Below are 23789 nucleotides of genomic sequence, written 5' to 3'. Positions count from 1 at the left end.
AGATATATTCATTTATATCAGTCTTTTCATTTATTTGAATAAGGTGCTCTTCACACAGCATGAATTAAAAAACATTTCCTGAGAAACAAATTTAAATGACTAAAGTAACCAGAGCTAATCCTAATGGTTTTCCTCAATTATACAATGATAAGCTGTAGTGACCACACGACATTTTCCTTCATGTGTGGCGATATTTAATGGAATGTTAACTAATTCATTTTAGATACAATGGATTTTGTTGTAGTAATGTATGAATTTTCCCATTCTAAACATGTATGTAATTCCAGAGAGACACAGATCACTCAGATATTTTGGTGCCAAATGTTTTTTCTGTTGTTTATGATATGTGAATAGTTCTAAAACAGATAACATAAATTTTATATATATTGCTACCAGATGAAGGGTACGATGTTATGCAATCCTATTGTGTATGCTTACTACTGTATGTTCCACATAGTCTGCAAAGGTTTTCATCAAGTACATTTCCAAATGTTTTCCATTGCCTGGTACATATCAGTAACTGTAAACACTAATTCTTTTCCTTTAACTTCACCAGTCATCTACCTGTATAACTGATACAAGATTACATAGCATAGGGTGCATACATCCTCGCACACTTAATTGTTTTCTATGACAATAGCACTGAGATGAGTCATTATAGTTCCTATTACTGATTACATTATATTGAAGGTAATAAGTATAATATTGTTCCACTCTGTTAAATTTTAGAAATTATATTGTTTTATTATTTTAGTACAATATTTATATTACTGATATATTTATTTTATGGATAATTTGCAACACTTGCCATTCATCAAACTATGAAATGTAATACAATTTTTGTCAATGAGATTTCCTCAGTCTTTCTTCTCCCTATAACATATTTGCTGTTGTATACATTGCAATAAGAATCCTTGTGTTCCTATGCTTATATAAATTGATGATCCACTTATAACTGTCCATTTTTGTAACTTGTGGTAGATAGTAAGTGCCTGTTACAGGGTATGTGGAACTTGGGTGGCAGGTATACCAACCATAGTCCACATACCCTGTAACAGGCACTTACTATTTAAATTCTAGGCAGATGATTAAAGCTACACATGACAGTGTAAGTGGGGTTTACACCATAGGTTAATCGAGGTCTGGGTTTAGTGCAATCTGTCGTCCAACTTCTAGATTTCATGTCTATCTGTCATCTGATCATTGAGATTTAAGGAACATAACACTTCAGGTTTTTAATTAGTCTTTACATGGCAGTATCTATGATTTACATTACATGGGATTACATTTATTTGTGGGCTGTTTACAGGAAAGCACAGTTGAGCAATTTATAAATTGTATATGCTGGCTTCACTGTCCCATCTGTAAACTAATACCCATGCACCTAGACAGATATATTCATTGATATGATCACTTGTCTACTCATGTTAAACTGAGATTGTTCTGTAGAGCTTTTAGTGTCAGCTGATAGTCTCCAAGACGCCAAATAGTACATAAGTAAGATGTGATAGAATTTTTTTAAAAAATACAGTTGACAAGATGAATGGTTATTATAGCCAGTTGGTTTCTATGCCTGGTTTCAAGGTTTCATTTTTATTGCCTGTCTTGATCTACACAATAACTTAATCTACAGTTAGCACATAGCATATTAGTTTTTAATACTCTGCTACTTAACGATCTATTAAACTGACTTCTTTCCCAGTGGTTAGTTCAAATAAATAACTTATTTTTCATTTCTGTGACCCTTATGTCATTTACCACATTATAATAGTTTAAGTATTTATGTTGCTGTTCACAGAAAGGACACCATGTCATTACTATATGTAGAAGAAAGATTAGAGAAAAGGGTTACAGGAGAATATGGGGTTGGTATTAGCAATGAGAGAGCAGAAATACTAATTGAGTTCTGCAGTGAGTTTCAAATCGTAATAGCCACAACTCTGTTCAAGAATCAGAAGAGGAGATGGTGCACTTTGAAAAGGAAGGGAGGTACGAGAATATTTCAGTTATATTACATCACGGTGAGGCAGAGGATCTGAAATCAGACCTGGGATTGTAAGGCACAGCGGCAAATAGGGACTTGGATCACAATTTGGTAATGACTAAGAATGGGGTGAAATTTAAGAGACTTGTGAGGAAGTAGCAATGGTTAAAAAAGTGCGACATGAAAGTACTAAGGAGTGAAGAGTTCGCCTGAGGCTCTGTGAGGCTAATGATTCTGCGACGGTGAATAGATCAGCAGACATTGCAACTGAAGAGTAATAAACATCTCCAACAAGGGTAATCACACAAGTTGGAGAGAAAAACATAGGTATAAGAAAAATAATTTAAAAGAAACTGTGAGTAACAGAATAAATAATTTAGCTCGTCGATGAAAGAAAAAAGTTCAAAAACCTTCATGGAAATTCAGGAATGTAGAAATACAAGTCCTTAGGAATGAAATAAATAGGAAGTGCAAGGAAGCTAAGGAATGAAATATATTGGAAGCACAGGAAGGTATGGCGAAATGGCTGCATGGAGACGCAAAAAATCGAAAAAGTACTGATTATCTCAAAGACTGACTTAGCATGTATGACAGTCAAATCAACCTTTCAGGAAATTAAAAGCATGGCAGAGGGCGGACTTGTATGATGAAGTGATAGGATAAAAGAAGAAACAGGAGTCGGTAGAGAAGAGGAAATAGAGCCAGTATTAGAATCAGAATCTAGAAGAGCTTCGGAAGATCTAAAATCAGATGAGGCTGAAAGGGTAGATTACATTCCATATGAGTTTCTATACTCAGTAGGGACATGGTTACTAAAAGTTTATTCACGTTGGTGTATACAGTCTATGAGATTGTCGCTATTCCATCAGACTTTCGGAATACTCCTCATCCACACATTCCCAAGATTGCAATTACCGACAAGAGCGAGAATTATCACACAATTAGCTTAACAGTTCATGTATCCAGGTTGCTGACAACAATAACATGCTGAAGAATGTAAAATAAAATTGAGGACCTGTTAGATGACGGTCAGTTTGGCCTAAGGCACAAGAGAGGCAGCCCTAACGTTGCGGTTCATAGTGAAGCAACACTAAAGATAAATAAAGACAAATTCATAGGATTGTCAACTTGCGAAAAGTGGTCAGTACTGTAAAATGGTGGAATATGTTCGAAATCCTGAGAAAGGATATACAAGAACCAAGAGGGAAAACTAAGAGTGAAAGACCAAGAACGAAGTGCTCTTATTTAAAAAGGTGTGAAGCAGAGCTTTAGGTTTTCCCCCTTGCTGTTCAATTTGTATCTCGAAGGCGCAATGACAGAAATAAAAAAAAGGTTCGAGAGTGTAAAGAAAGCTCCAGGTGAAAGGACATCAGTGTTGAGATTCGCTGATGACATTGCTGTCCTCAGTTACAGCGAAGATGAATTACAGGATGTGTTGAATAGAATGAACAGTCTAATGAGTACAAAATGTGGTTTGAGATTAAGTCGAAGAAAGACAAAATTAATGAGAAGTAATGGTACTGAGAACAGGAAAGAACATAACATCCTAACTGGTGATCACGCAGTATATGAAGGGATACAGCCACCTAGGCATCCAAATTATCCATGATGGTCGGAGCAAGAAGGATAAAAAAGCAGACTATCACTACCAAAAAGGGTATCCCCGGACAAGAGAAGTCTGTTAGTTTACAAAACGCTATGCTGCATGAGTATAGTTTTAATTTGGAAATCCATTACACAAAACAGCTATACTGGCAGACTAACTAAAAATGGAATTCAAAAGTTATTCTTTCGGATGACTGCAAATCATTCTCTCTGCTCCGTTACTTCCTTCAGACCCAGTCTGGGTATGATGCTTGATTATGCCCATGCAGCTAAGGATGTTCTCGCCAGGCGTGTTGCCATCGCGTTTTTTTAATGTTTGTCAGAATTCAAGGTCAGTCATATGAGGACCATGATTATGACGTCCCTCTTCCCAAGACAGACACACAGTATGGTACCTTTCGTCATTCAGAAGAAACGGAACTAGAGAGGGAAGACCCAATCTGTACTTGTCGTATTTGCCATTTGTATTACACTGGCTGTGAATTTCAGTTGCCAATTTCGTTTTTTACGAAAAAATAACCATTGGCCTCTTTGAGTTCACGTAATGCTGTGTGCCGATTAATCCTACTAGTAAAATGTCCAGAATTGAGGAGCTACTTGATTAAGAAGTGGCGGCTCCAGTCACGAAAACTGACAACGAATGGGACAGCGGTATGCTGACCACACGCCCCTCCATATCTGTATCCAATGATGCCTATAGACTGATTATGAGATGGAGGTCGGTCAGTACGGTTAGGTTGGTTGGTTGGCTTAAAAGGGGGGGGGGGGGGGGAAGGGGCCAAACTGCTTGGTCATCGGTCCAGTAAGGTTAGGGCCTCCCGAGGCCTGTCGGAAAGAGCTTATCCTTTTTTAAAAAAAAAAAAAGAAACATGTACAGCATTACGTTACTGGTGCTTTGGAGAAGCCTTCCGCTTGGTAAGGAGTGTGTTACAGTCACAAAAAATTCACTGCTACATACTATGGTCAGGAACATGATCTAAAACACACTGGTTGATAATAGCAATTTTTTCCTTCGTCCTAGGAAACAATAGGTGAGTCTGTCTCGTGTTATATCGATCATAATTTACCACTACATACTTCGCCAGAACACATTTTTAATGAGTCTCATCATGGTGAGCAACATGACATAGATTTCTGCGTATTTGTCCCAGAACATTTTTCCCCTAGACTTAATAAAATCTTACTGTGCAGGCGGACCCTACTTCCGTTCCTCCCAGAAGTATTACGCTCCAATAATGGTTGATTTGCAGTACGTCATTGAATAAAATGTCGTAGATGGGATGCTGTCACAGCTTCAATGATATTTGTGGTAAAATCTCAGCGTTCAATAACTGAGGATATTATTGTAATCGCTACAATTAGTGCTTATATTTTAACAAGACAGTTTAGCTAAATACTAATCCTATGGGTCGCCCATCATTTCTACCCCGGGTATGTTACATGCTGTCAGTTACCTTACTGGTCATTTACGTTGAATGATATATATTTCATCAAACTGGCATACAGGTTGGTGAACATGAAGCACATGAGTTATACCTGACAGCAAGAGATCGCTGTAGAAGGTAAAATAAAATCAGAGCACAGGATCTGCCTTCATGGGGCGACCGTGCCAGTATTATCCATACTTTACAAACTTTCCACACAAAAAGATCAATGGTATGATGTTGTTTAATAATCTAGTTTTCTATTTCCTTGAATCACACATTTGTGCATGTGTTCTTAAACGATGTTGCTTCACTGCATTTATTTGCTGCTAGGCACTGTCGCATTAGTGTTTGATATTTTGTGTATTTGGAAGTTTATTTGTCTTTGTTTAAATTTACAGTATGGGTATGGGCAACTTCCAATGACTATCAAATGATAAAGCACAGCAATCAGTCGTCCTTCTCTTTCAAGTTTTATTAGGCAAATCTAGATTTTAGCTAGTGCCTAGCAATTATCAATGCACTATTTCATAGTGTCAGTGCATGTTCGAGTAAGTCTGCCCCCTATTGTTCGGGCTACTGTCATCATTCGTTCAAGACTGATGTACTAGGACATGCTTTGATATCAATGAACGTTCCAGTACGTCTGTCCCCTGTTATTCAGGCTTTTGTCACCATTCGTTCAAGACTACTAAAACCAGAAAGAAAAGCACGACTGATTGCTGTGCTCTGGCATTTGAAAATCATATCACAGTTGTTCAGTGCAATCACATTGCTAATGGATGATAACTTGACGAACTTGTAATGTTTCGTGTGTATATCAAGGGCTTAAGATTCTTTGGCATTTGATAAGTGTTGTAGAAACCTGCTGTGTTGTTTTAAGGTATTGGTCAGGTTTACTTAGCCAACTGGTAATCGTAGTATCCAGAAAATTAGCAGGAATGATCGTAGCTACTGAAAGTCAAGAATACGACTAACACTGTGTGAATCGAGGATAATGTACTGTCTCATGATGGTAGACACTGTAGATGTTGCTCAGAGTAGCTGGTTATTACGAGAAGCAGTTTATAGCTTATTAAGTGCATTGTTATTTCGGAATCTGCTACCAGTCTGTTGTTCACCAACTTTTTACCAAGAAAAAGGAGATATTATTTGCACACTTACCAGTTAGCTTGGGCCTTTAAGAGAGGCCTTCAAAAAATAACGTTTGAATTATTACTGGTTCACTGTCACGCAACATAGATCGCCTGAAATTTTAGATGCGTGTTTGAGAATTGTTTTCAAATATTAAATCTAAATAAAATACAATACGTATCGTTTCTAACCATTAGCTTGCTCTAAAAGCGTGGAATTCAAAACCACATCTCACTATTTTTGTATTTGATCGTAGACAGCCAATATTTTCGTGTAACTTCTTGCTTTTTAATTGAGTAATTTGAGCACAAAACGAAGTAAATGAGAGTTACATATTAGGAGACAGAGTAGATATCACTATCCATGGATACTGAATGTATAAAAAGAAGGGGAACACAAGTAGTCATAGGTTTCTCTGATTCACGCGGCAACGTAACGGAAACAATGCCAACACTAAACTGGCACACGCTTCAAGAGAGATGCCAATTATCTACTGAAATTCTTCTTACAGTGTTTACAGGAGTTTCTGGAGTTATTCTTCAGCCCCCTACGTATCACTCCCGTAGGCACCATGAAGACACGTTTAATCAAACCACGTGCTGAGTCATTCAAGCAGTTATTCATCCTACACCCCGTAAGCGATTTGAAGGGGAAGACAACCTATCCAGAGATGAAAAGACAGCCACAGGACAGAGTTTCGTGGCGAGCCGCATCAAACCAGACAGAAAACTGATGAGACAACAGAAAAGAAAAAGAAAAAAAACGTTGTCGAAGAACTTCCGAGCCGCCACCCAGCTTCGAATTCCTCCCAACAACACAGTTCCCGGATGATGGGTGAAAGCAGTGGAGGAGCGTAACACTCACTTAAGAGGCATTGCATCCAAAACCCTCCATAGTCACGACAAAAAGAAAACTAACTGAAATATCTACTCGTTAGTCACAGCGTTTTACCCACTGGTACCTGAGTGGTCAGCGCGACAGACTGTCAATCCAAAGGGCCCGGGTTCGATTCCCGGCTGGGTCGGAGATTTTCTCCGCTCAGGGACTGGGTGTTGTGTTCGGATTTTCTACCAAATTTCGAGACAATGTTTCGTTGTGGAACCTATTAAAGGCATCTCGCATCGAAGAACGTGCCAAATTTCGCGCGTCTGTAAATTTTAGCCCATCTTCAGGATTTCGCATTCTTCTGAACTTCATCATCATTTCATCCCCATCGACGCGAAAGTCGCCGAAGTGGCGTCAAATCGAAAGACTTGCACCAGGCGAACGGTCTACCCGACGGGAGGCCCTCGTCACACGACATTTCATTTCACCCACTTTGAACTGGCGTGTTTACCCACCACTGATTGACGAAAAATTCAGTCGGCAGATAACCTCTACACATTTCTAGCTCATAATACAGACGGTCAATATTTGCTTCGTTATTGTGTTATTGGGTTGCCTGTTTGCAGGTGCAAATTAATTCGATGTGACAATACGGGGACGAGGGTTAACAATGAAACTTGAAAGCAGCGCAACCTACAGGTGCAATCTGTAATTGTAATAATTCTTTCAATCATTAGCAGGCTTCCATTTAGCAGTTGGACACTGATAACGGCAATAACACGTAATAGTGGTCTGATAACCTACTGTGGGATCCATACGTTCCGATGGCAGTGAAAGGGTTAAGGATGAAACATGTTAGCTGCAGTACTGAAGTAATTCAGAATATTAATTTTAATTTTAATATCCAACAGCCTAAGTTGCCATGCTCACCTATATTTACCTAGGTTTCAATCGGGGTAACCCAACCAGTACGTGTAGTAACCGGAATGACGATCACCAATCTCTACCCTATTACAGAATATAGGTGCTACCACATAATCCTTTAATATGACCGATTATGGTCAATACTAAGTGTATATGATAGAAGTGATGCCAGCACCTACTGATACATACCTTTTTTTTAACATAGTTAATGGCAGTCATATCCATATAAGTATCACGGGAGGGTAACGTCACCGTGCCACAATCTACTGTATACGAAGTTTTGGTTCAGACTGACCGGATCAGTTTGAATTGATCTTACTCAATGACGTTTAAAGGTGTCCTTGTAGCGTTGCCGGCAGATCACATCATAATTTAACCATTTTCCCACTATCCTCACATAGTTTAGACTAGTTCTTTAAGTACATATTGACCTTTGTCCGCCAATTATTTTAAGTGTTTGACTGGGGCAATGTTCACCAAGTCACACTTAAGCTTTAAAAATAATTCCGCTGTCATTCCCTAAGTTCAGCGGCAGTGGTCACCAGGCCCGAATTATGATGGCATCCATGCACAGTTTTAACAGTACGTGTGGGGATCACCTCCTTGAAGGCTAGTTCAGTACCCCATTTCCGCCACATTATCACCTACTTTAGTGTTTTCTGCAACTCATAACCATAACTTCGTCATGAAGCTCAATCAGTCAAGTGCATTAGTTTTTGACTTGATTCTTGACCATTTCAGGTCAAATATATTAATCTTGAAAAATTAGCATCTATTTTATATGGTCCGTATTGCCATATAAACACAAATGAGGTGCGAGAGCGCTAATCATGTCGCAGAAAGTATGAAACTATCACTTACGCGTCTTGGCAGTTTAGTATTTCCTGCAGCAAATGCGCTGCTTTCGTGTCGTTGGCTCAGGACAGCCATAGCTGAAGACAGAAGAACCAGAACGAACGGAATTGGAGATGGGAGCAAACAGAAAAAAAAAAAAATTAAAAAATGGCTCTGAGCACTATGGGACTTAACATCTGTGGTCATCAGTCCCCTAGAACTTAGAACTTCTTATACCTAACTAACCTAAGGACATCACACACACACTGCCCGAGGCAGGATTCGAACCTACATGACTACTCTGCAATTCACATTTAAGTGCTTGGCAGAGGGTTCATCGAACCACAATCATACTATCTCTCTACAATTCCACTCCCGAACAGCGAGCGGGAAAAACGAACACCTAAACCTTTCTGTTCGAGCTCTGATTTCTCTTATTTTATTTTGATGATCATTCCTACCTATGTAGGTTGGGCTCAACAAAATATTTTCGCATTTGGAAGAGAAAGTTGGTGACTGAAATTTCGTAAAAAGCTCTCGCCGGGACGAAAAACGTCTATGCTGTAATGACTTCCATCCCAACTCGTGTATCATATCTGCCACACTCTCTCCTCTATAACGCGATAGTACAAAACGAGCTGCCCTTCTTTGCACCCTCTCGATGTCCTCCGTCAATCCCACCTGGTAAGGATCCCACACCGCGCAGCAATATTCTAACAGAGGACGAACGAGTGTAGTGTAAGCTGTCTCTTTAGTGGACTTGTTGCATCTTCTAAGTGTCCTGCCAATGAAACGCAACCTTTGGCTCGCCTTCCCGACAATATTATCTATGTGGTCCTTCCAACTGAAGTTGTTCGTAATTTTAACACCCAGGTACTTAGTTGAATTGACAGCCTTGAGAATTGTACTATTTATCGAGTAATCGAATTCCAACGGAGTTCTTTTGGAACTCATGTGGATCATCTCACACTTTTCGTTATTTAGCGTCAACTGCCACCTGACACACCATACAGCAATCTTTTCTAAATCGCTTTGCAGCTGATACTGGTCTTCGGATGACCTTACTAGACGGTAAATTACAGCATCATCTGCGAACAACCTAAGAGAACTGCTCAGATTGTCACCCAGGTCATTTATATAGATCAGGAACAGTAGAGGTCCCAGGACGCTTCCCTGGGGAACACCTGATATCACTTCAGTTTTACTCGATGATTTGCCGTCTATTACTACGACCTGCGACATTCCTGACAGGAAATCACGAATCCAGTCGCACAACTGAGACGATACCCCATAGCTCCGCAGCTTGATTAGAAGTCGCTTGTGAGGAACGGTGTCAAAAGCTTTCCGGAAATCTATCAATACGGAATCAACTTGAGATCCCCTGTCGATAGCGGCCATTACTTCGTGCGAATAAAGAGCTAGCTGCGTTGCACAAGAGCGATGTTTCCTGAAGCCATGCTGATTACGTGTCAATAGATCGTTCTCTTCGAGGTGATTCATAATGTTTGAATACAGTATATGCTCCAAAACCCTACTGCAAACCGACGTCAATGATATAGGTCTGTAGTTAAATGGATTACTCCTACTACCCTTCTTGAACACTGGTGCGACCTGCGCAATTTTCCAATCTGTAGGTACAGACCTATCGGTGAGCGAGCGGTTGTATATGAGTGCTAAGTAGGGAGCTATAGTATCAGCGTAATCTGAAAGGAACCTAATCGGTATACAATCTGGACCTGAAGACTTGCCCGTATCAAGCGATTTGAGTTGCTTCGCAACCCCTAAGGTATCTACTTCTAAGAAACTCATGCTAGCAGATGTTCGTGTTTCAAATTCTGGAATATTCCATTCGTCTTCCCTGGTGAAGGAATTTCGGAAAACTGCGTTCAATAACTCCGCTTTAGCGGCACAGTCGTCGATAACAGTACCATCGGCACTGCGCAGCGTAGGTATTGACTGCGTCTTGCCGCTTGTGTACTTTACATACGACCAGAATTTCTTCGGATTTTCTACCAAATTTCGAGACAATGTTTCGTTGTGGAACCTATTAAAGGCATCTCGCATCGAAGTACGTGCCAAATTTCGCGCGTCTGTAAATTTTAGCCCATCTTCAGGATTTCGCATTCTTCTGAACTTGGCATGCTTTTTCCGTTGCCTCTGCAACAGCGTTCGGACCTTTTTTGTGTACCACGGGGGATCCGTTCCATCTCTTACCAATTTATGAGGTATGAATATCTCAATTGCTGTTGCTACTATATCTTTGAATTTGAGCCACATCTCGTCTACATTCGCATAGTCAGTTCGGAAGGAATGGAAATTGTCTTTTAGGAAGGCTTCTAGTGGCACTTTATCCGCTTTTTTAAATAAAATTATTTTGCGTTTGTTTCTGATGGATTTGGAAGAAATGGTATTGAGCCTAGCTACAATGACCTTGTGATCACTAATCCCTGTATCAGTCATGATGCTCTCTATCAGCTCTGGATTGTTTGTGGCCAAGAGGTCAAGTGTGTTTTCGCAACCATTTACAATTCGCGTGGGTTCGTGGACTAACTGCTCGAAATAATTTTCGGAGAATGCATTTAGGACAATCTCGGAAGACGTTTTCTGCCTACCACCGGTTTTGAACAAGTATTTTTGCCAACATACCGAGGGTAGGTTGAAGTCCCCACCAACTATAACCGTATGAGTGGGGTATTTATTTGTTACGAGACTCAAACTTTCTCTGAACTGTTCCGCAACTGTATCATCGGAGTCTGGGGGTCGGTAGAAGGAGCCAATTATTAACTTAATTCGGCTGTTAAGTATAACCTCCACCCACACCAATTCGCACGGAGTATCTACTTCGACTTCACTACAAGATAAACCACTACTGACAGACACCAACACTCCACCACCAATTCTGCCTAATCTATCTTTCCTGAACACCGCCTGAGACTTCGTAAAAATTTCTGCAGAACTTATTTCAGGCGACAGTAGCAGTCGCGCGGTTCCTGACTGAGCGCCTAGAACCGCTAGACCACCGTTGCCGGCTAGCAAACAGCAGAAACAACGGATATGATACTGGGATTCCCACACCCTGCTAATTTCCACGCACACAAAGAGAATCATTGCGAATAATAGGCACAGTGACTATAGACTCACAAATAACGCCAAATAATTCGAATAAATAACAAAATATAACAATAAAAAATTTTGTCTTTCAAGGTGTTTCGAACCGTTATTACAAATTTACCATGCTCCCCAGCCTTTCCTGTTCACCATTACACTATCAGTAATATGTCAGAGAGATTGATTGCAATTATACATACATCAGATTTATTTATATGTCTCTAATAACTGTCGCTCTACGCCTTTTTTAATGAAATTGTTGTAGGCTTACTTGCGCTTCTTAATATGATTACTGTACATGAACAGAGAAGCGTACGTAAAAAAAAGTGTAACTTAACTGAATAATTTTCACATATTTATTATTTTGAATGTGAATAGTATGCGGTGTTTAAATATTTGGTTAGTGTTTATAAAGCAGATGTTAAGTCATTTCGGAATAGGACAGTCAGGTAGAAACGAAGCTTTATTTTCGGATATCTTAAGCTTAATACAACTGCTTGTCAAAAAGACTTCGACACTCTTGAAAGTGTTTCACGAAGTGGTATGTTGTGTTTCAGTACCTGTGCCGAGCCCGAATCTGGTCTGACACAGAGCGGAATGAAACATCGCTGTTTCGGTACAATTAGTCCGTTCCAAGCACAGATGGACTGACAGAGCCTTATTTTGAAACAACGATACAGTTTCTGTGTCTGGCTCGAGATCGAATCTGGTCCGGTTATCCGAGACAGGGGCGGAATGAAACACCACTGTTTCGAAACAGTGAACCACTGCTGTTCCAAAACACTAAAACAGTTCCACGTATCGATACACTGTATCGAAACATAGAAACAGTGGCCAAGTGTACTACGGTCAGTTCCAGTACAGCACTCGTGGCTGGCGTATCGCGGTCGCGGAGTTGGTCCGAGGCAGTTTCAGATAAGTTTCTAGCCTGACGATAATTTATGGATTTGTAGTTTTAGCTTGACAATGTCCAGTAAGGACAGACGGTAGTTACTTTTATTCTGAAGAAGGTTGGGTTATCCAGACTGAAACCTAGGTAAATCTAGGTAAACATTGCAACTGAGGCTATTGGTTATTAAAATTAAAATTAATATTTATACAGTTGCTGACAGGGCCGCGAAATGGTGAAAATATTTAATTCAGAATAAGCAACTTAATGACATGCTGATATCCTTCCATCACTACGACGTCACGTGCCAGTAACAGTATACGAGTGAGTACGTGTCTCACGTAATACCGTGGTCGTTCACCTGCCTACCGTTGCTGCTCGGAGAATTTCACGCCGCTCTGCATGCCGGCAGTGTCGCGTCGCCACTTTATTCACGCAGCGCCAGTTGACGGCTGGCGCCAGTGTTATTCCAATACGCTGCCACGCGCTCCGTAATTAAACACGTTCAGTCCGCGGGAAGCATGCTAATGTCAGCTCGCGCACACGGCCAAAGGGCAACCTTTTGTTGCCAACGCCCACCGGCTACACGAATCCAGCGAAGGGCCTCTGTCTTGTTTGCTGGAAAGGTATTCAATTAGCACCATTCTGAACAGCTGCCTGTAGCCGTAATAAAATGGCCTGTTTATTTGCTTTAACGGCGGGCTTTCGTGAAGCGTCCATGGACAGTCGACGGCTCATTAATTTGTTCAGATTCGACGTTAAAAATTACTGGCCAGCGCAGTGAATCCCCTCTGTTTGCGACAGGCAACATTCATGGAAATTTTGGAGATATTCTGTAGAAATCAATACGGCTCTCACATCAACGCTATTTCGAAAACTCTCTTCATCCCACTTCCTGATGGCAGTAAATGGGGCGCCCATATTTAGGGCGTGTTCCTTGACATATGGAAAGATTTACGCACAGTTTCGCTTTGTCATTTAGTGAAAAACACGAGCTTACGAAGCGTCGGATGAACGTACTGATTTGATTTGAATGCTCCTAGAAAATCGACCTCTATACGACGCTCGTAACGAGAAGGTATTGTCAGATGTCAAACAAATTTCTTGTGTACACCAACGGAGTGTTCTATGGAGCGTTTCCGCAAGTGATGTAAACAGGCTGCCTCAGGAGGTATGGTAAGTATTCAGGTAAATGACAGGAACTATAACTCAAAGGGAAAAAGCCCACCTTAAAAGTTAGGAGCACATCCTTTTCGATGCTGTGAAATGTAACTGTTCTACTGTAATCCCTCGGCTTTCCATATTTTGGGAGGTGGCAGTATGGACCAAAACAAAAAAAAGTGTCTAGTAAATGTCGCCTCGAAAATACATACTCTAAGAGCTATCAGCACCTTTTCAGGAGGACATATGTGTTTCACAACATCGAAGATGAACAAATGCTCATGGTGTAAGTAGGCTGTTCAGGTTTTTTTATTGGTAACGCCGCCGCCACGTAGCGCTCTGTCTGTGGCTGGTTGGTATTGTTGTAATACTCGCCATTGTAGTGTTGGGCAGCAGCAGCTGGATGCTAAGAGCGCGTAGCGTTGCGCAGTTGGAGGTGAGCCGCCAGCAGTGGTGGACGTGGCGAGAGAGATGGCGGAGTTTTGAAATTTGTAAGAATTGGTGTCATGAAGTGATATATATATTATGACTACTAAGGTAAATACATTGTTTGTTCTCTATTAAAATCTTTCATTTGCTAACTATACCTATCAGTAGTTAGTGCCTTCAGTAGTTTGAATCTTTTATTTAGCTGGCAGTAGTGGCGCTCGCTGTATTGCAGTAGCTTGAGTAACGAATATTTTTGTGAGGTAAGTTATTTGTGAAACGTATAGGTTAATGTTAGTCAGGGCCATTCGTTTGTAGGGATTTCTGAAAGTCAGATTGCGTTGCGCTAAAAATATTGTGTGTCAGTTTAAGCACAGTCTTGTATAATTTTTCTAAGGGGACGTTTCATATGTCGACCTTTAGCCGAGGATACCTCACTGGAATCTTTTGATTTTTTCTTGTAATTTGTGTAATTAGTGTAGATTTTGTTTATTGCTAGCGCGTAATTGTAGAGAGAATCTCCTTTGTAGTTGTAGTCTTTCATTGTTGTACAGTGCAACATTTGTGGCATGCATGTAGAGTTGCACCAAGTATTTCGCAGCTGCTCTTGCAATTAACTAGATATTATTTTCAGTGCTACGTTAATGTGTACTCTTATTTTTGCTCTTCAAATTGTGCTTTCCTGTGTTATCGTGTGAAATATTGTGACAATAATGGCGTATGAAAAACGTAATACTAGGCTCCAAAGTAAACTGAGAAATGACAGTGAAGACGAAAGCAGTGTGTTAGCGCCACCGAGTAATGAATTAACTAATGTTCAAAGTAGTAATTTGGTAGTTGTACATAGGGAAATGGAGTTGGCTGCAAACAATGGTGGAGACAGTGAAACAATTAGTGAACAGAGAAGCATTATCGATCGATCGGTCGGCAACAGCTCTCGTCAGGAATCCGAAATGATAGGACACAATCTTGCAAATACTGTACATTCAGGTTTTGCGTCCTCACCGTTTTCTCAAATAAGTCAAGACACATTTTTTGCTTGTCAAAATGTGAATGTTGCCGGTGCAAATGCACTGCCGAAAAGCATGGAGGAACAGATTCCAGACACTAATACATTATTATTGCAATTAATGCAACAAATGAAACAAAATCAGAGACAAACACAGCAACAGTTACTCACAATGGAACAAAATCAGAGACAAACATAGCAAATTCTTCAAACGTTAGACACAATGGAACAAAATCTTCGAAAGTTAGACACAATGGAACAACACCAGAGACAAACACAGCAACAGTTGGACACAATGGAACATAATCTTCAAAAGTTAGACACAATGGAACAAAACCTTTGGAAGTTAGACAACACACTTGAACAAACACGTGAAGATTTAACTACTGAGTTACATAAAATTGAATCGAAATGTCAAAAAATCTCTAATGACGTAAAAACACAAAATTGTGAGCATTTTCAACCTATTTTTTCGCGGCATGAAAATGCATTACAGAATCATGAAGCAGCCATAAAAGAACTGCAAACTATTGTTCGTGAAAATCACGACACTTTGCAAGCTAAAGTTGACTCAGTTGCATCCACCGATTCGGTTACGCAACTTGCAAGAACTCAGGAAAACTTAAAGGACACAGTAGATTCGACACAAATGGACACTCTGAAACTTGGTTCAGAAAAACACACTGAGGAAATGTGTTCACTATCCGAGAAAGTAGCCGATCTTTCGGATCAGTTCATTAACTTATCTGCAAAGGTAGATGATGATCTGAATGACACAGAAGAGTGCGAACAAATTAGGAAATTCAAAGAAAGTCAGAATCAAATTAATACGCAATGCAAAAGAGAAATCCGGAAAGTACAAGATCAGTTGACGCAGGTAATACAAAAATTACATATTTCAGGGGACACTCGCGCTCCAACACGGGAAGAGGAACTTACAAATACGGAAGAGCCACAAAATAATAACACGGGGTATTTCGAAAATCATGAAAGAAATTGGCAAGGTGCACCGAATTTTGAGATGGAACCGCCGACACGACGTAACAATGACCGATATGCTACTCGCCGACACGATGATTTTGACTATAAGCTGTTCATTACTGCACGTAAATTCAAAACATTTAAGAATTCTGGCAACGACATTCATCCACAAGGGTGGCTCCATCAATTCTCTCATTGTTTTCCTCCCAACTGGTCATTAGAGCACGGATTAGAATTTATGTGTGGCTACTTGGAGAATGAACCAGCTGTAAGAATGCGATCGGCCATTCACGATTGTCACAGTGAAGGAGCCTTCCTCTCAGCATATTGGCCTCAAGCTACACAAGATTGAGTAAAACATAGCATCATGATGATGAAACACTTTGAACAATCTGAATTTTCCAGTCTCGTCAAATATTTTGAAGACATGTTGCATAAGAATAAATATCTTTCAAACCCATATAGCCCTTCAGAACTCATCCGCATTTGCATAATGAAATTGCCTGAACATTTAAGGAATATTATTTTTGCAGGGAGCTGCAAAGACGACAGTGAAGCTTTTCAGGGACTCTTACAAGAATTAGAAATTGACACAGACAGTCGCGGGATGCGAAAACAGGAAAACAATCACTACAGTTCACATCCGTCACAATTCCGTGACGACAGAAACAATAAATGGACACGACAAGGTTATTCCCACAACACAAATCGTGATCGAAACAGACACCACCCATATGACAAACACTGGCAGAGTGACAGTTACAGTGAAAGATCGCATTTCAGTAGTAATGAATATTACACAGACAATCACAGAAACAGACAATATGGAAACCAAAATAATTATTATCAAGGGAGACAGAATAAGTTAAGACGCAACGGTCCAGCGCGCAGTTACGATTCAGGGAGAAATTCTCCACCACTTGACCGACAAGAAATTAATTACAGAAATTACCGACATGACGACAGACGATATGATCGTAACGACAGACCTGAATTGCATCAGAACTGGGGGATTCAAACAGAGCAGGGCCCTCTCGGCAAGGTGAAATTGTAGAAGTTAGGTCTCCTTATCCCAATAACGACGCGCGCCATCAAAGAAACAGAAAATGACTCCCATCGCAGGCAGCCGCGTGCGCCGGCGGGCTCAGAGAAAAATAACATAAGCTAACCTTGAGCAAAATTCCAGTGTTCCTTACTGACGTAACCACATGGTAATTGCTTTTCAGTTGACAGTCTGCGTACTAGGAAGAGTAAAGGTTTACACCACATTTTACATGTAAAACCGTTTATTAAGAGATAATCTGCTTTTTAAGTTTGTCTTTGCCATAAAACATTTCACTTCACGTTTCTAGTATGTTTTGTCACACTGAGAAACTGTTAACATGCAACAGTGTTTTGAAGTCAACTATCCAGTCTAAAACCTAGGGAACATTTTTAAACAGAAATTAAGAATGCATTGTTATAGTGAACAGACGACACAGTGTTATTATTTGTACATTCTTGCTTGTTAGTTGCACGATTGCATAACGACTATAAGGCTTACATACTTAGAACATTTACCAGTACTGCTAATGAGATTTTAATGCAACATTTTGGTTTACTTGAAAATAAATTATGGATTTAAAGTACTTTCTGTGAGATACCAGATGACTCAGTGGTTAGTTTATGTGACAGCTATACGATTTTATCACGACGCTACTAATGAGTGACAGTTTACAATGTTGCTTTTGCACTGTAGCTGTTTTATATCTGAACAGTTTTTCTGTATTATACCACAAAGTTACTACTAAAACAGCCTTTTCTGTAGCACAACAATACGTTACAGTACAGTACTTACTTCATCACGGCAATAAGCGTAGTAACTACGATATCTATACGCAAAGCATTTCACTTTTGTTTATCATGAGGTAAGTACATTGACTTCTGTAGAACTTAGCTTTCGGAGGACGATAACTACGACACTTCCACAGAGATTATCTTACAACATGACGCACAGTTTAACGCTACAGTACGTGTAGTTGAGTGATTAATTTTGTACTTAAAACATTTATTTTTAAAGATATTTGAAGTACAATGATACAAAGGTTTTCCGTGATACATTTCATTCCACTGCTGTAACCTGTAAATTCTGAGGATATAATTACATTAGTCCTAAGGGGGGTACACGCCTACTTTGTGTACCATGTGTCTGGCAAGCACAAGGAGCCCTAGCTAATATGGTATTTGCTTATACAACTTTACACATCGGTACCATATTTCTCTAACACATAAACTACACAGCTATCTGGTTATTTAACTGAGACAGACAAACATTTATTTTGCTACATCAGTGACAGATGTTTACGTAATTGCACCGTTGGATAACTTCACACTTATGAAATTGTATTTTGTCTGTACTTTGTGAACAGTTCATATTTTTTCGGAACCATTGTGATACTATGAGAGCTTTGAATGATGTATTTGGTATGGGATCATGATTTTTAAAGTACGTTTGAGGCAGATTACACTTTTGACATGAGCACAGAATTTTTTAGGTTTTGAAATTATTGAAGGAAGCTATGAAGTTTTTGAGATTTGACTGAGGTGTTATGATATTATTACGATGACGATGTGAATTATGCTGCTAAGGTATGTTTAAGCTGTTGCTATATGAGTTATTTGGTTATGCTATGTATCTGTTATGATGAAATATTGAAGAAGTGTCGACGAATATGTGTATGTGTAATAAGTTAAGGAATAATGAGTAGTGGTTAGGGACTCTGGTTTGTAAAAAAGGATGTTGGAAACCGAGAATCGTACTTTAAGAGCTATGAAATGTGTGTAAATGCGTGAATGTATCACTATGCTGGTGAAAATTTTTTGAACACTATTATATTTAAAAGGATTTTGTTTCTACAGATTTGTAACGCAAATTCTTGACCTGTGAAATTATTTTATGTGAGACTGTCACTGTAGCGGAAACTGCTGTCGTAAATATTTCGATAAGAAAGGTAGGTGACCGTGACGTAATGCGTTGCGAGCGGCCAGGTGTGCCAGCCGCCTTGAGAAAAAGTCATTAGTGTGTGCCTTTCAGAGGCACAGGTGGAGAAAAAAGGAGGCCATTAACCACGCTATTGACAGTCCTTTGTTGAAAGCATCGTAAATACGACACCCTCAAACTTGAAAACATGATTACACTGTAGAGTTACTTAATTTATGATATTTAGTGAAATGAAATGATGAGAAACATTTTATATCTATTGTCTTTCTAGCTGAGAGATTGCTCATTTTGTTTAATATCCAGTTTCTATCTGCACTGCAGCATTGGTTAAAATAAAATTTAATAGATGTACTGATATCACTATTTTCTGTCTACAGACCCAGTAAAAAATCATTTTATGATGTACCTTCTTGGAAAAGAGAGCACAAATAGACATTTCCCTTCACAGGAATTGCAAAAATAACTTTTTTTACGATTTGGTAACTTATCTGCTAGCGTATGTTGTGATGCATCACTCTAGTGCTAAGATGTGACATAGGTATTAAACATTTCTTACTGTAATATTTTTTCTGTTTAGCTTTGTTATGTGTAGGTATAGGTTATTACATTTATTGATGCTTGCTATGCTTACTTGCATTTTTTAGTCATTGCTGTTTGTGTTAATTGTTTTGTGCTGCTGCATTGCGTCGTCTCTTAGTTTAGCATCTGAGCTCAGTAGAATTTAAGTTAGCTTAAGAGGGGGTAGACTATATAAGAAACTAACTATGAGGAATTGGAAGAAATGCATTGAGAAGCTATAAGAAAATGATTTTGCCTAAAAAGTAGTGTACAGTGGAGGAAAACTATTTTTGAAAGAGGATGTGAACAAAATACAGAAAGCGTGCTTGGATAGGATATTTTTGGTGGAAACAAATGTTGAGATAAGACGAAAGATCTACAGAATGACGTTTTGGGTTGGACTGCAGGACTAAATGTTACACTGAAAACAAACGCTGTCCTTTCCCTTTCTGTTATTCCACTATGTGTTTGTGTACTCTTGTATATTTGTGTTCTTCCTGTCTTTATGTGTTTATCTGATGAGAGTTACATTATAGAATTTTTCTGATAATATGTTATTTACTTTGTAAAGATGTTTGAAAAGTAATTATGATCTTTTATGTATGTACTTATATCATAAATTTTTTTAACACTGATGTATTTGCTATTTCGATTCTTTTGAAAAGCCTGTATTACTGCACATGTTATCTTTATTATTATCTTTTTAATGATATATTTTGTACCTTTGTTATTGTATTCTCATGTTATAAAATTGTAATTGGCACCTGCTCATCAAATTAAGTAACCTTTAAGTTACATTTCACTGCACACATTTCTGTTGGTCATAGCATATGGCCAATATGTGAGAAGTAGGGACTGATAGTGTTTGCAAGTGTGTTGATAATTCAGCAAAGGACTGGTTAAAAGCATTGCTGGATCTAAGGACAATTTCAAAAACTTTGTGAGTGGACAAGGAGTGGGTTATGGACTTGCTATATTATCCGCAAGACTCTTCAATGGTGATTGTGCGCCTGGGCAGTCAAACAGATGACTGCTGGCCATCTCTACAAGGACTTCAATGGGTCTGCACCTCTGATGGCCCATCAATACCGTAATCTCTACCAGGACTACAATGGGTCTACTCTGTGTTGACCTACCTACCAATATTATTCAAAACTTCGACTACTCTGCTGTGGGTTTGCTCTGTTTTGGCCCATTACCTGTCAGAATGTCAAGAGTCAGCACTGTCCTTCCGTTGGAAGGACAACACTACCTCTTCAAGACTGCATGGAAATCCACTACTTCCGTCTGCATTTTCTTTTACTGCTCAGACATTGAGCAAAAACACTGCTATTTTACTGTGATGAACTATCAGAACTGTATTTACGGACTGTGAGAAAATTTTAGCTTTTGACCAACATTGTATCGATAAATGTGTGCATTTCATTTCTTTGTTATTGTAATTATGAAAAAAATTTTCAAATCTGTATTGGCCACTGCCCAAAACAATTTGTAAATTTTTTTTGTCAGGAGCATGGGGGCTATGTAAGTAGCCTGTTTAGTTTTTTTTTATTGTTAACGCCGCCGCCACATAGCACTCTGTATGAAAATCACTGGCTGTGCCGTGTGCAGTCTGTGGCTGGTTGGCATTGTTGTAATACTCGCCATTGTAGTGTTGGGCAGCAGCAGCTGGATGCTAACAGCGCGTAGCGTTGCGCAGTTGGAGGTGAGCCGCCAGCAGTGGTGGACGTGGGGAGAGAGATGGCGGAGTTTTGAAATTTGTAAGAATTGGTGTCATGAAGTGATATATATATTATGACTACTAAGGTAAATACATTGTTTGTTCTCTATTAAAATCTTTCATTTGCTAACTATACCAGTAGTTAGTGCCTTCCGTAGTTTGAATCTTTTATTTAGCTGACAGAAGTGGCGCTCGCTGTATTGCAGTAGCTTGAGTAACGAAGATTTTTGTGAGGTAAGTGATTTGTGAAACGTATAGGTTAATGTTAGTCAGGGCCATTCTTTTGTAGGGATTTTTGAAAGTCAGATTGCGTTGCGCTAAAAATATTGTGTGTCAGTTTAAGCACAGTCGTGTATAATTTTTCTAATGGGACGTTTCACTGGCTCTTAAGTGACACATTTTTGAGCCCATATTTACTAGACTTCTTTGCTTTGAATGATCGTTCCTGTCATAAACCTGACGATTAACAATTATAACTCTACAAACGACTTCATGGATAACCTGTGAATCTCCTCCAAGCTGGTCGCGGACTTTACTACACAATAAGAGTATCGCCACGCCGGGAAACTGTAGCGATATGCAAAACGACCTGTACAAGACCTACAGTTCCAGCTTCAAATTGAGTTGCAATAAATGCGTAGACTCCCACATAGCTAAGTCATCTACAAGACATAATATTGGTGAGACAAGAAAATTGTTCAGACAAAGCTTTTGGTTCCAGATGTCCGACCTATTCATGCTACCGAAAATCTGTTCTGCGAGGACATTTCATCAATAATGCACAGGTTGGTATTACTGACGTGCGTCTAAGGAAAAAAAAAAAAAAAACAGTGAAAATTATTTCAGATTTAATTGGGAACTTGAGGCAGAAGAAGGTGTTTTTGTTATTTTGCTGTGCACTCAACATAAAATTGGTGAGAGGCAGAAATGGACCCTTCAGGGATCTCGAGTAATGTGACTGTTGAACAACAGAGATCGTACATCGAGATCGAAACTTTACGTAGCAAAAACTCATCAGGAATCTTCAGTATGTTAAGTGAAGTTTTAGGTGGGCTTATAGTTGACAGTAATACTGTTTCACGCTAAGTTAGTCGTTTTAATGCCGATAGTGTGAGCATAGACGACAAAGAAGACCTGGAAAGCGAAAAACGTCAACAGATGAATGAAGTGGATCGCAGCGTGAACAGTAAGGAACTCTCTGAAGCCATGGGAATTCCTTCAATACCAGTATTCTGTATTTTGACAAATGACTTGAAGAGGAGAAAAATTTCCTTCAGAGGGTCCCACACTGTTCTTGAAGATAAGCAGAAACGCCTGAACATTGCAACCTTACTCAAACAGAGATCCAACTGTGCAAATTAAGGATTCTTGTGTCGGTCTGTCACTATTGATGATACAGGGTGTTTCAAAAATGACCGGTATATTTGAAACGGCAATAAAAACTAAACGAGCAGCGATAGAAATACACCATTTATTGCAATATGCTTTGGAAAACAGTACATTTTCAGGCGGACAAACTTTCGAAATTACAGTAGTTACAATTTTCAACAACAGATGGCGCTGCAAGTGATGTGAAAGATATAGAAGACAACGCAGTCTGTGGGTGCGCCATTCTGTACGTCGTCTTTCTGCTGTAAGCGTGTGCTGTTCACAACGTGCAAGTGTGCTGTGGACAACATGGTTTATTCCTTAGAACAGAGGATTTTTCTGGTGTTGGAATTCCGCCGCCTAGAACACAGTGTTGTTGCAACAAGACGAAGTTTTCAACGGAGGTTTAATGTAACCAAAGAACCGAAAAGCGATACAATAAAGGACCAGTTTGAAAAATTTCAACGTGCTGGAAAGGTAGGGCGACCGCGTACGGCAACCACAGAGGGCAACGCGCAGCTAGTGCAGCAGGTGATCCAACAGCGGCCGCGGGTTTCCGTTCGCCGTGTTGCAGCTGTGGTCCAAATGACGCCAACATCCACGTATCGTCTCATGCGCCAGAGTTTACACCTCTATCCACACAAAATTCAAACGTGGCAACCCCTCAGCGCCGCTACCATTGATGCACGAAAGACATTCGCTAACGATATAGTGCACAGGATTGATGATGGCGATATGCATGTGGGCAGCATTTGGTTTACTGACGAAGCTTATTTTTACCTGGACGGCTTCGTCAGTAAACAGAACTGGCACATATGGGGAACCGAAAAGCCCCATGTTGTAGTCCCATCGTCCCTGC

Source organism: Schistocerca gregaria, chromosome 1, assembly GCF_023897955.1.
Source record: "Schistocerca gregaria isolate iqSchGreg1 chromosome 1, iqSchGreg1.2, whole genome shotgun sequence".
Classification (NCBI taxonomy): domain Eukaryota; kingdom Metazoa; phylum Arthropoda; class Insecta; order Orthoptera; family Acrididae; genus Schistocerca; species Schistocerca gregaria.
Note: the sequence above shows the minus strand (reverse complement) of the source record.